Raw genomic sequence first — 12,208 nt, 5'->3', positions numbered from 1 at the left:
CCTTTTTACACGGGTCCGAGGCAGACTCGGATCTTCCCGCCTTGCTCGGCTAACCCGAGCGCGCCCGAACGTCATCATCCCGCTGTCGGATTCTCGCGAGACTCGGATTCTATATAAGGAGCCGCGCGTCACCGCCATTTTCACACGTGCATTGAGATTGATAGGGAGAGGACGTGGCTGGCGTCCTCTCCGTTAGGATAGAGACACTTGAGTTGATTACTTAGTAATTTTGGGGAGCATTAGGAGTACTCAGAGTGCAGAGTTTTGCTGATAGTTACTAGTGACTGACCACCACCAGTTTTATTTATTATTTAATATAATCCGTTCTCTGCCTGAAAAAAAACGATACACAGTCACATACCATATCTGTGCTCAGCCTCAGTGTGCTGCATGATAATATCATCTATATGTATATCTGACTGTGCTGAGTGCTCACTGCTCACACAGCTGAATTGTGGGGGAGACTGGGGTGCAGTTATAGCAGGAGTACAGTGCACACTTTTGCTGCCAGTGTGACTGACCAGTGACCACCAGTATATTGTCTGCCTGAAAAAGTTAAACACTCCTGTGGTGTTTTTTTTTTTTATTCTATAAACGCATTCTGCTGACAGTGTCCAGCAGGTCCGTCATTCATTATATTATATAAATATTTACCTGCAGTAGTGTTATATTTTTTTGGTTCATCTCTATCATCTTTATCATCTCTATATTAGCAGACGCAGTACGGTAGTCCACGGCTGTGGCTACCTCTGTGTCGTCAGTGCTCGTCCATAATTGTATACCTACCTGTGGTGGGTTTTTTTTTTCTATCTTCTTCATACTAGTAGTTTAGGAGTCTGCTGACAGTGTCCAGCAGGTCCGTCATTATATTATATATACCTGCAGTAGTGATATATATATATTTTTTATATCATTATCATCTCTATACTAGCAGACGCAGTACGGTAGTCTACGGCTGTAGCTACCTCTGTGTCGTCAGTCACTCGTCATCCATAAGTATACTAGTATCCATCCATCTCCATTGTTTACCTGAGGTGCCTTTTAGTTGTGCCTATTAAAATATGGAGAACAAAAATGTTGAGGTTCCAAAAATAGGGAAAGATCAAGATCCACTTCCACCTCGTGCTGAAGCTGCTGCCACTAGTCATGGCCGAGACGATGAAATTCCATCAACGTCGTCTGCCAAGGCCGATGCCCAATGTCATAGTACAGAGCATGTAAAATCCAAAACACAAAATATCAGTAAAAAAAGGACTCAAAAATCTAAAATAAAATCGTCGGAGGAGAAGCGTAAACTTGCCAATATGCCATTTACCACACGGAGTGGCAAGGAACGGCTGAGGCCCTGGCCTATGTTCATGGCTATTGGTTCAGCTTCACATGAGGATGGAAGCACTCAGCCTCTCGCTAGAAAAATGAAAAGACTTAAGCTGGCAAAAGCACAGCAAAGAACTGTGCGTTCTTCGAAATCACAAATCCACAAGGAGAGTCCAATTGTGTCGGTTGCGATGCCTGACCTTCCCAACACTGGACGTGAAGAGCATGCGCCTTCCACCATTTGCACGCCCCCTGCAAGTGCTGGAAGGAGCACCCGCAGTCCAGTTCCTGATAGTCAGATTGAAGATGTCAGTGTTGAAGTACACCAGGATGAGGAGGATATGGGTGTTGCTGGCGCTGGGGAGGAAATTGACAAGGAGGATTCTGATGGTGAGGTGGTTTGTTTAAGTCAGGCACCCGGGGAGACACCTGTTGTCCGTGGGAGGAATATGGCCATTGACATGCCTGGTGAAAATACCAAAAAAATCAGCTCTTCGGTGTGGAAGTATTTCAACAGAAATGCGGACAACAGGTGTCAAGCCGTGTGTTGCCTTTGTCAAGCTGTAATAAGTAGGGGTAAGGACGTTAACCACCTCGGAGCATCCTCCCTTATACGTCACCTGCAGCGCATTCATCATAAGTCAGTGACAAGTTCAAAAACTTTGGGCGACAGCGGAAGCAGTCCACTGACCAGTAAATCCCTTCCTCTTGTAACCAAGCTCACGCAAACCACCCCACCAACTCCCTCAGTGTCAATTTCCTCCTTCCCCAGGAATGCCAATAGTCCTGCAGGCCATGTCACTGGCAATTCTGACGAGTCCTCTCCTGCCTGGGATTCCTCCGATGCATCCTTGAGTGTAACGCCTACTGCTGCTGGCGCTGCTGTTGTTGCTGCTGGGAGTCGATGGTCATCCCAGAGGGGAAGTCGTAAGACCACTTTTACTACTTCCACCAAGCAATTGACTGTCCAACAGTCCTTTGCGAGGAAGATGAAATATCACAGCAGTCATCCTGCTGCAAAGCGGATAACTGAGGCCTTGGCATCCTGGGCGGTGAGAAACGTGGTTCCGGTATCCATCATTACTGCAGAGCCAACTATAGACTTGTTTGAGGTACTGTGTCCCCGGTACCAAATACCATCTAGGTTCCATTTCTCTAGGCAGGCGATACCGAAAATGTACACAGACCTCAGAAAAAGACTCACCAGTGTCCTAAAAAATGCAGTTGTACCCAATGTCCACTTAACCACGGACATGTGGACAAGTGGAGCAGGGCAGGACTATATGACTGTGACAGCCCACTGGGTAGATGTATTGACTCCCGCCGCAAGAACAGCAGCGGCGGCACCAGTAGCAGCATCTCGCAAACGCCAACTCTTTCCTAGGCAGGCTACGCTTTGTATCACCGCTTTCCAGAATACGCACACAGCTGAAAACCTCTTACGGCAACTGAGGAAGATCATCGCAGAATGGTTTACCCCAATTGGACTCTCCTGTGGATTTGTGGCATCGGACAACGCCAGCAATATTGTGTGTGCATTAAATATGGGCAAATTCCAGCACGTCCCATGTTTTGCACATACCTTGAATTTGGTGGTGCAGAATTATTTAAAAAACGAGAGGGGCGTGCAAGAGATGCTGTCGGTGGCCAGAAGAATTGCGGGACACTTTCGGCGTACAGGCACCACGTACAGAAGACTGGAGCAACACCAAAAACGCCTGAACCTGCCCTGCCATCATCTGAAGCAAGAAGTGGTAACGAGGTGGAATTCAACCCTCTATATGCTTCAGAGGTTGGAGGAGCAGCAAAAGGCCATTCAAGCCTATACAACTGACCACGATATAGGAGGTGGAATGCACCTGTCTCAAGCGCAGTGGAGAATGATTTCAACGTTGTGCAAGGTTCTGCAACCTTTTGAACTTGCCACACGTGAAGTCAGTTCAGACACTGCCAGCCTGAGTCAGGTCATTCCCCTCATCAGGCTTTTGCAGAAGAAGCTGGAGACATTGAAGGAGGAGCTAACACTGAGCGATTCCGCTAGGCATGTGGGACTTGTGGATGGAGCCCTTAATTCGCTTAACAAGGATTCACGGGTGGTCAATCTGTTGAAATCAGAGCACTACATTTTGGCCACCGTGCTCGATCCTAGATTTAAAACCTACGTTGTATCTCTCTTTCCGGCAGACACAAGTCTGCAGGGGTTCAAAGAACTGCTGGTGAGAAAATTGTCAAGTCAAGCGGAACGCGATCTGTCAACATCTCCTCCTTCACATTCTCCCGCAACTGGGGGTGCGAGAAAAAGGCTCAGAATTCCGAGCCCACCCGCTGGCGGTGATGCAGGGCAGTCTGGAGCGACTGCTGATGCTGACATCTGGTCCGGACTGAAGGACCTGACAACAATTACGGACATGTCGTCTACTGTCACTGCATATGATTCTCTCACCATTGAAAGAATGGTGGAGGATTATATGAGTGACCGCATCCAAGTAGGCACGTCAGACAGTCCGTACGTATACTGGCAGGAAAAAGAGGCAATTTGGAGGCCCTTGCACAAACTGGCTTTATTCTACCTAAGTTGCCCTCCCACAAGTGTGTACTCCGAAAGAGTGTTTAGTGCCGCCGCTCACCTTGTCAGCAATCGGCGTACGAGGTTACTTCCAGAAAATGTGGAGAAGATGATATTCATTAAAATGAATTATAATCAATTCCTCCATGGAGACATTCACCAGCAGCAATTGCCTCCACAAAGTACACAGGGAGCTGTGATGGTGGATTCCAGTGGGGACGAATTGATAATCTGTGAGGAGGGGGATGTACACGGTGATGAATCGGAGGATGATGATGAGGTGGACATCTTGCCTCTGTAGAGCCAGTTTGTGCAAGGAGAGATTAATTGCTTCTTTTTTGGTGGGGGTCCAAACCAACCCGTCATTTCAGTCACAGTCGTGTGGCAGACCCTGTCACTGAAATGATGGGTTGGTTAAAGTGTGCATGTCCTGTTTATACAACATAAGGGTGGGTGGGAGGGCCCAAGGACAATTCCATCTTGCACCTCTTTTTTCTTTCATTTTTCTTTGCGTCATGTGCTGTTTGGGGAGTGTTTTTTGGAAGGGCCATCCTGCGTGACACTGCAGTGCCACTCCTAGATGGGCCAGGTGTTTGTGTCGGCCACTAGGGTCACTTATCTTAGTCACACAGCTACCTCATTGCGCCTCTTTTTTTTCTTCTTTGCGTCATGTGCTGTTTGGGGAGTATTTTTTGGAAGGGCCATCCGGCCTGATACTGCAGTGCCACTCCTAGATGGGCCAGGTGTTTGTGTTGGCCACTAGGGTCGCTTAGCTTACTCACACAGCTACCTCATTGCGCCTCTTTTTTTCTTTGCGTCATGTGCTGTTTGGGGAGTGTTTTTTGGAAGGGCCATCCTGCGTGACACTGCAGTGCCACTCCTAGATGGGCCAGGTGTTTGTGTCGGCCACTTGGGTCGCTGAGCTTAGTCACACAGCTACCTCATTGCGCCTCTTTTTTTCTTTGCGTCATGTGCTGTTTGGGGAGTGTTTTTTGGAAGGGCCATCCTGCGTGACACTGCAGTGCCACTCCTAGATGGGCCAGGTGTTTGTGTCGGCCACTTGGGTCGCTGAGCTTAGTCATCCAGCGACCTCGGTGCAAATTTTAGGACTAAAAATAATATTGTGAGGTGTTCAGAATAGACTGAAAATGAGTGGAAATTATGGTTATTGAGGTTAATAATACTTTGGGATCAAAATGACCCCCAAATTCTATGATTTAAGCTGTTTTTTAGGGTTTTTTGAAAAAAACACCCGAATCCAAAACACACCCGAATCCGACAAAAAAAATTCGGTGAGGTTTTGCCAAAACGCGTTCGAACCCAAAACACGGCCACGGAACCGAACCGAAAACCAAAACACAAAACCCGAAAAATTTCCGGTGCACATCTCTAATTATATCATTTACACGTATTGTGGTACAACTAGTTTTTCTTGATTATTATACGTATCTTTTCTTGATACTTGTTCCTAGTCCCTCCCCTGCTCACTGGGACAGGTGCTTGGACGCTTTCCTATGGTTTACCCGTCCACATTCCATCAGACTGGGGATTGGATAATATCGAGGCCTATTGCTCCTGGTGTCTCCAAGGACGACTCTAAGACCTCTCTTAAGCTGGTCTCTTGGAACGTGGAAGGCTTAAACACTCCAAGTAAGAGGAATAAAATTTTAAGTCATCTTAAAAAGTTTCGTCCAGACGTTGCATTATTACAAGAGATACACTGGCGACTTACAGACCCTAACAAAGTAAGGGATACTTGGATTAGTGATTATAGATGTGCCTCTTACACTACGAAAACTCGAGGAGTGCTAATTCTATTTAGTAAATCATTACATTATGAGATTCGGGATGAATGGATAGATCCTGAAGGGAGGTTCTGTTTTTTGAAGGTAGATATTGACCGGGAAAGGTTCACTTTAGCATGCATTTACGCCCCAACTGGGTCGAATTTATTATTTTTTTCAGATCTCTTCGTTAATTTACAAGGTTGGATGGAAGGCTCTTTAATCATGGGGGTGACTTAAATGCAGTTTTTGATCCTTCCCTAGATGTGTCGGGTGGGCCCAGACAAACAGGGATGAGTAGATCCACTCCATCCACTTGTAACTCTTGTTGGAATCATTACAAATAATGGATCCCTGGAGGTTCTTATACCCTGATTCTAGAGAATACACCTTTTTCTCTCACCCACATAAGTTATTCTCCCGATTAGACTGTTGGTTGATATCAGGTTCATTGATTCATAGAGTTGAAGACTCGACTATAACTAACATTCTTTTATCTGACCACGCCCCCATCACCCTTACACTTACCTTGACAGCACCCCGCACATATTCCCACAACTGGCGCTTTCCAGATTACCTAGCCTCCTCTGAGGACTTTAAACTTAATTTAACCCAATCCTTTCATAACTATGCTCATGGCAATAGTGCTCATTCTGACGACATAAATCTTTTCTGGTAGGCTTAGAAACCGGTTCTTCGGGGCCACATACTATCTTATGTGGCCACTAGGAAAAAACTATTTCAGGACAGATTGTCCCATGTGACCCAAAGAGTTACCTCATCATACTCTCAGTTATTAGCAGACCCTACTGAATCGAACAGATTATTGTACAAGGATGCCAAATCGGTCCATGATACCCTTTGTGCTGAGCAGGCTAAATTGTTCCTAACGATTCAATCTAATAAATATTTCCGATGGGGTAATCGCCCCGGAAAATTATTAGCAAACTTGGTGAAAGCTTCCTCTGCCCCTAAACACATACTGTCTATTCGAAATAACCAGGATACACAGACACTACCTCAGGATACAATTAGTGAGGTTTTTCTTGATTTTTTTGAAAATTTATATACTGCGCCCCCTGATCAACCCCTCAAGGGATTGGATTTTTTTACTCATGCAGGCCTTCCTACACTTTCTGCTGATGATAGGGAAGCTCTTAGCTCTCCCATCACAGATGCAGAGTTGGTGGTGGTTATTAAATCTTTACCCAATGGGAAAACCCCAGAACCAGATGGCCTATCTGCCACGTACTATAAACTTCTATCCCCACTCATAAAAGGCCACCTTTCCAAACTCTATGATTCTATACTTACAGGTCACTCGGCCCCACCTGATTTTAATGCAGCCAGGGCTATTGTCCTCCCCAATCCGAATAAGAACCCCACTTTGGTTTCCTCTATTGATCAATCTCCCTTTTGAACCAGAATTTTAAGATCTTTACAAAAATGATTGCTTCCCGTCTTCAGTTGGTTCTGCCTTAATTGTTACATCCTGCCCAGACAGGTTTTCTATGCAACAGACATTCAGTCCACAACGTTCGCTCATTATTAGCGGCCATGATCAAAACACACAGCTCCCTGGAGACGGGAAACATAATCCTCAGCTGTGAGGCCGATAAGGCCTTTGATAGGGTCTTCTGGGCTCATCTAGGTAGAATCCTTCAGCATCAGGGATTTGGCGCTGACTTCTTACATGTGTTTCACACCCTATATCAACAACCTCTGGCTTTTTTGACAATTAATGCCCATAACACCCGTTACTTTAAACTATATCGAGGCACTAGCCAGGGTTGCCCCTTATCCCCACTTGTATTCAACTTGGCTTGGGCCCCTCTCTTTCAGCATTTCCTGAAAGAAGATAGATGGCATGGCGTTAAATTGGCCCATTTGAAACTTAAATTCTCAGCATTCGCTGATGATATCCTGCTCTATTATTAGTAACCCCCATGCGGAACTGCCACACTTAATCTCCATTTCAAATCCCTTTGAATTAGTGTCTGGGTTTAAAATTAACCATTCAAAGGGCGGGATTCAATTCTTTTCACCCCTTTTCACACCCGTTCTGTTTCTGCCCTCAGGGACGTTGTATCATTATTTCAGCTCGCTACCCTTGGAGTAGCAATGCAACCGACCCTTTACACAGCTAAACCTGATTACTATGGGCGCGATATGCACGATAACAGGGATCATTTTAGACAGGAGAATTTGGTGATGAGCGAGGTTCGGTTTTACTCGGTTTTACTCGGTTCTCAAAACGGCATCTTATTGGCTATCCAAAACACGTGACATCCGTGAGCCAATAAGATGCCGTTTTGAGAACCGAGTAAAACCGAGTAAAACCGAATCCGCTCATCACTACGGTGATATATCATTTGAATTCCACCCAAAGACTGAAGCCTTGGCCTTCTTTTCCTCTGCCAAATTAGGTTGGGGGATCTGGTTTCCATTTCACTGGGCACTTGATGATTGTATCACATACTTGGGTATAAAAATCCGTAATCATCCCTCCAAGTTATATACCTTACATTTTTCCTCACTACTTACTAGGACCTACGCAGACTTTTCTAAATGGGCTCATCTCCCATTGACGTACACTGGCCGCTGCTACTTATATAAAATGTTTCGTTTTCCGCGTTTCTTACATATGTTGCAAATACTTCCGTGAATCCCGCCTAAAAGTACATTTGCCCAACTAAATAAAGCACTGACCAAATTTATTTGGTCAGGTAAACGGCCAAGGGTTTCCTTATTTAAATTGCAACAGCCAAGAACCCTGGGGGGCCTAAACTTACCGTGTCTGCACACTTACCCACTGGCAGCAAACTATAGAATTACTTTGGACTGGATTAATGGACGCAATGTTTATGCTAACCTACAATTGGGACAAACTTTCGCACCAATCTGGAACCTAGTGTCCCTATTGCACACTACGCTGCACTCCATGCCTGATTCTATAAAAGATAACGTCCTATTATCATCTACCTGTATGGCATGGAGGACGGTGCATTCTAAACTGAAACTGTCACGACAAACCACTCTATTTTTACCTCTTTGGGGTAATCCCAACTTTGAACCACATAATACCTCTCAGGTATTTCATACTTGGTATAAAGGAGGCCTTAAATATGTCCACCAATTCTTATACAAGGAGAACTTAGTCCTGCTCACACATTCACAGATAATGGAACGATTTCCGTCCTTGGTGATCCCCCTTTTCCCCTTCTTGCAAGCGAGTAGTTATGAACAAAGATTTCTGTCCACTCTGACTGAGACTGATAGGATTAATACCTTAGACGGAACACTGCGCCATGGCCCGGATGGTCACTTCTCCAATACTTTCATACACACCCACTCTCGATCTCTACTTAACCTGGACTCTGGTACTGTAGTTGTATTGTTGCAATGGCAACTGGAGTTTATAGACCTCACGTTGAAGTCCATTCTTGACGCTACTTTGACTTTAGATAAAATATTGGTATGGACCTCATATACAGAGATGCACCAGAAAATATTGCATAAGGCCAATTTCACACCTAAACTGAAGTTCCTCATTGGGGATGCCCTAAATTCTGATTGTTTTAAATGCGGTTCATCAGAAGCCGATATCATTCATTGCTTGTGGTCCTGCCCGAAGGTCCAGGTCCTATGGCGTTCACTTCAACTACATATTACAAATGATATGAAAATTCAATTCACTATTGATAAATCTTAGGCATTTTGGTGCATCTAGCCTAAATCTCCACTTAGTACATTATCTACAGGGAATCGCACTCTTACACCCCAGAATCTCATATTTGTTTCACTTAGATTGGACCAATACTACACTTCACAAAGAAAAGTTGACAGGGAAACATTTTACATGGCTCCCATATGTTCACACTGTATCCCCGCTAATTAAAGAGGGCCTACGGAAATGCTTCCAATCTACTAAATGGTATAATTTGGAAGTCCTAGACTCTGGTGCTCCGTTCTGAATTGTCCTTGGCAACGGGATGCAACCTTACCTATCCAAAGCTGTGATTTCTACATACTGTGTCTGTGTTCTCCAGTTCTTACATATTACTCTGTATTTGTTCTTGACTCTTAATTACTTGAGGTTCATTTCCTTAACTGATCAATAATTTTTTTTTTTTTTTTTTAAATTCACTAAAGATGAGTGCAACCACTAGAAGCATCTATGCCCATCACTGGGTTTGGAGGATATACACCATGTTGTTTAATTTTTGGCCCATCGCCTGAGTTTTGGAACCATGATACTGAACACCCAGATGTAAAGAGGACACTCCGTTGCCGAGCAACTACTAGAGGACAACAGTGTTAAGATTGTCCGACACCTACGTATGTTATGTATATGGTGAGTTTTTATGTTCCACTATACACCCAAACAACTGTACCACAATGTACACTATGATCTAATTTTATTTTATTTCCATTTTATAAGCACATTGCTGGGAGGAATCCATAATACTTATACACACCAATAAGACCGAGAAGCACCAGGACAAACCTCCCTAGCTATAAGCTAGCAATGCAGTTTCGTCGCCTGCAGGTTTTATATATGGAAACAAGAGGCACATTTTGAGTGAGAAAGACGCTCATCGGCCAGGACCTGGTGAACCAAGGGGGGCTATTTGGCGCGACTTGAACAACAGTGTATAAGGACACATCTGTACATCCACACTTACAGACCTGCGCCTTTTCAGCCACCCTAATTAAGTCCTCCTTAGGCTGGGTACACACTAGGCTGTAGGTCGTCCAATCTGCAGGACTGGGCCGACATATCTCACATATTGGGTAGTGTGTACGCACTACCATGTGCTCCCATCTGCTGTGATTCTATGAGAAGTCAAAGGGCAACGTTCATGACTTTTATAGTAGTCAAAAGTGACCACAATCACGCCATACACCTTCCGAGGTGAGGGGAAGGAGTCACGCAGCATACCTTCCAAAGTGAGGGGAATGAGGAATCCCGTGAGGGAAAAGGAGGATTCACAGAAAACTATAGATCTCAGGGGTGGCTTCTAGGCATGCTAGCCCTCAATTTGGATATATTTCTGTATGGGCCTTTATCATGAGGCCTTACAATAAACAATGACATGGCCCTAAGTGGGCACTGTTATTTTCATGCAGTGTAGGGTCTGCCGGTAATCAGAGAAGCCTTGAAGGGGCCTGGCAGCTTACCATGTATTTGCAAATATATGCAACAAATATGGTAATAGAAATTCAGAGATATTATTTACAAGTAATGTTGCAAGTACTATTTAGTGTGCAGGGCATACCAAGGGGGGAAAAAGCACCCCCCTTTCTGTTTTCTGTGACCCCTCCCTTTCATGCGCCTGATAAGTGCTGCCAGACTGATTGAGCAGCGACGACTATGTGTTTGCGAAGGCGGCTTAACGCCATATCTCTTACGAGGTGAGGGGAAAGAAGAAGTCACGCCATATATCATCTGAAGTGAAGGAGGAGTCACACCATATACATTTAGAGGTGAAGGAAAGGAGTAGTTACAGCATATACATTTAGAAGTGAAGGAGGAGGCACACCATACACCTTCTGAAGGGAAGGAGTCAAGCCATACACATTTAGAGGTGAAGGGAAGGAAAAGGCATGCCATACACCTTCCAAAGTGAAGGGAAGGAGGAGTCACACCACATGCATTTAGAGGTGAAGGGAAGGAGTTACAGCATATACATTTAGAAGGGAAGGAGCAGGCACACCATACACCTTCTTCTGTAGTGAAGGGAAGGAGTCACGCCATACACATTTAGAGGTGAAGGGAAGCAGGAGTCGCGCCATATACATTTAGAGGTGAAGGGAAGCAGGAGTCGCGCCATATACATTTAGAGGTGAAGGGAAGCAGGAGTCGCGCCATATACATTTAGAGGTGAAGGGAAGCAGGAGTCGCGCCATATACATTTAGAGGTGAAGGGAAGCAGGAGTCGCGCCATATACATTTAGAGGTGAAGGGAAGCAGGAGTCGCGCCATATACATTTAGAGGGGAAGGGAAGCAGGAGTCGCGCCATATACATTTAGAGGGGAAGGGAAGCAGGAGTCGCGCCATATACATTTAGAGGTGAAGGGAAGCAGGAGTCGCACCATATACATTTAGAGGTGAAGGGAAGCAGGAGTCGCACCATATACATTTAGAGGTGAAGGGAAGCAGGAGTCGCGCCATATACATTCAGAAGTGAAGGGAAAGAGGAGACACAACATATACATTTAGAGGTGAAGGGAAGCAGGAGTCGCGCCATATACATTCAGAAGTGAAGGGAAAGAGGAGACACAACATATACATTTAGAGGTAAAGGGAAGCAGGAGTCGCGCCATATACATTTAGAGGTGAAGGGATGCGCCATATACATTTAGAGGTGAAGGGAAGCAGGAGTTGCGCCATATACATTTAGAGGTGAAGGGATGCGCCATATACATTTAGAGGTGAAGGGAAGCAGGAGTCGCGCCATATACATTTAGAGGTGAAGGGAAGCAGTAGTCGCGCCATATACATTCAGAAGTGAAGGGAAAGAGGAGACACAACATATA

The 12,208-nt window shown here is 45.1% G+C and overlaps 1 long non-coding RNA gene across 1 annotated transcript in view; it reads left to right on the top strand.

Annotated features, from left to right (window-relative positions):
* The window catches only part of LOC134966764 (uncharacterized), a 182,516-nt gene that overhangs the window by 59,069 nt on the left and 111,239 nt on the right, over window positions 1–12,208 (top strand). Inside the window, exon 2 of the long non-coding RNA XR_010188705.1 lies at window positions 9,820–10,021. This is a non-coding gene — a long non-coding RNA (uncharacterized LOC134966764). The remainder of the gene's footprint in view (window positions 1–9,819; window positions 10,022–12,208) is intronic.

Source organism: Pseudophryne corroboree, chromosome 10 (genome assembly GCF_028390025.1).
Source record: "Pseudophryne corroboree isolate aPseCor3 chromosome 10, aPseCor3.hap2, whole genome shotgun sequence".
NCBI lineage: Eukaryota > Metazoa > Chordata > Amphibia > Anura > Myobatrachidae > Pseudophryne > Pseudophryne corroboree.
This window is presented reverse-complemented; position numbering and strand designations above follow the sequence as displayed.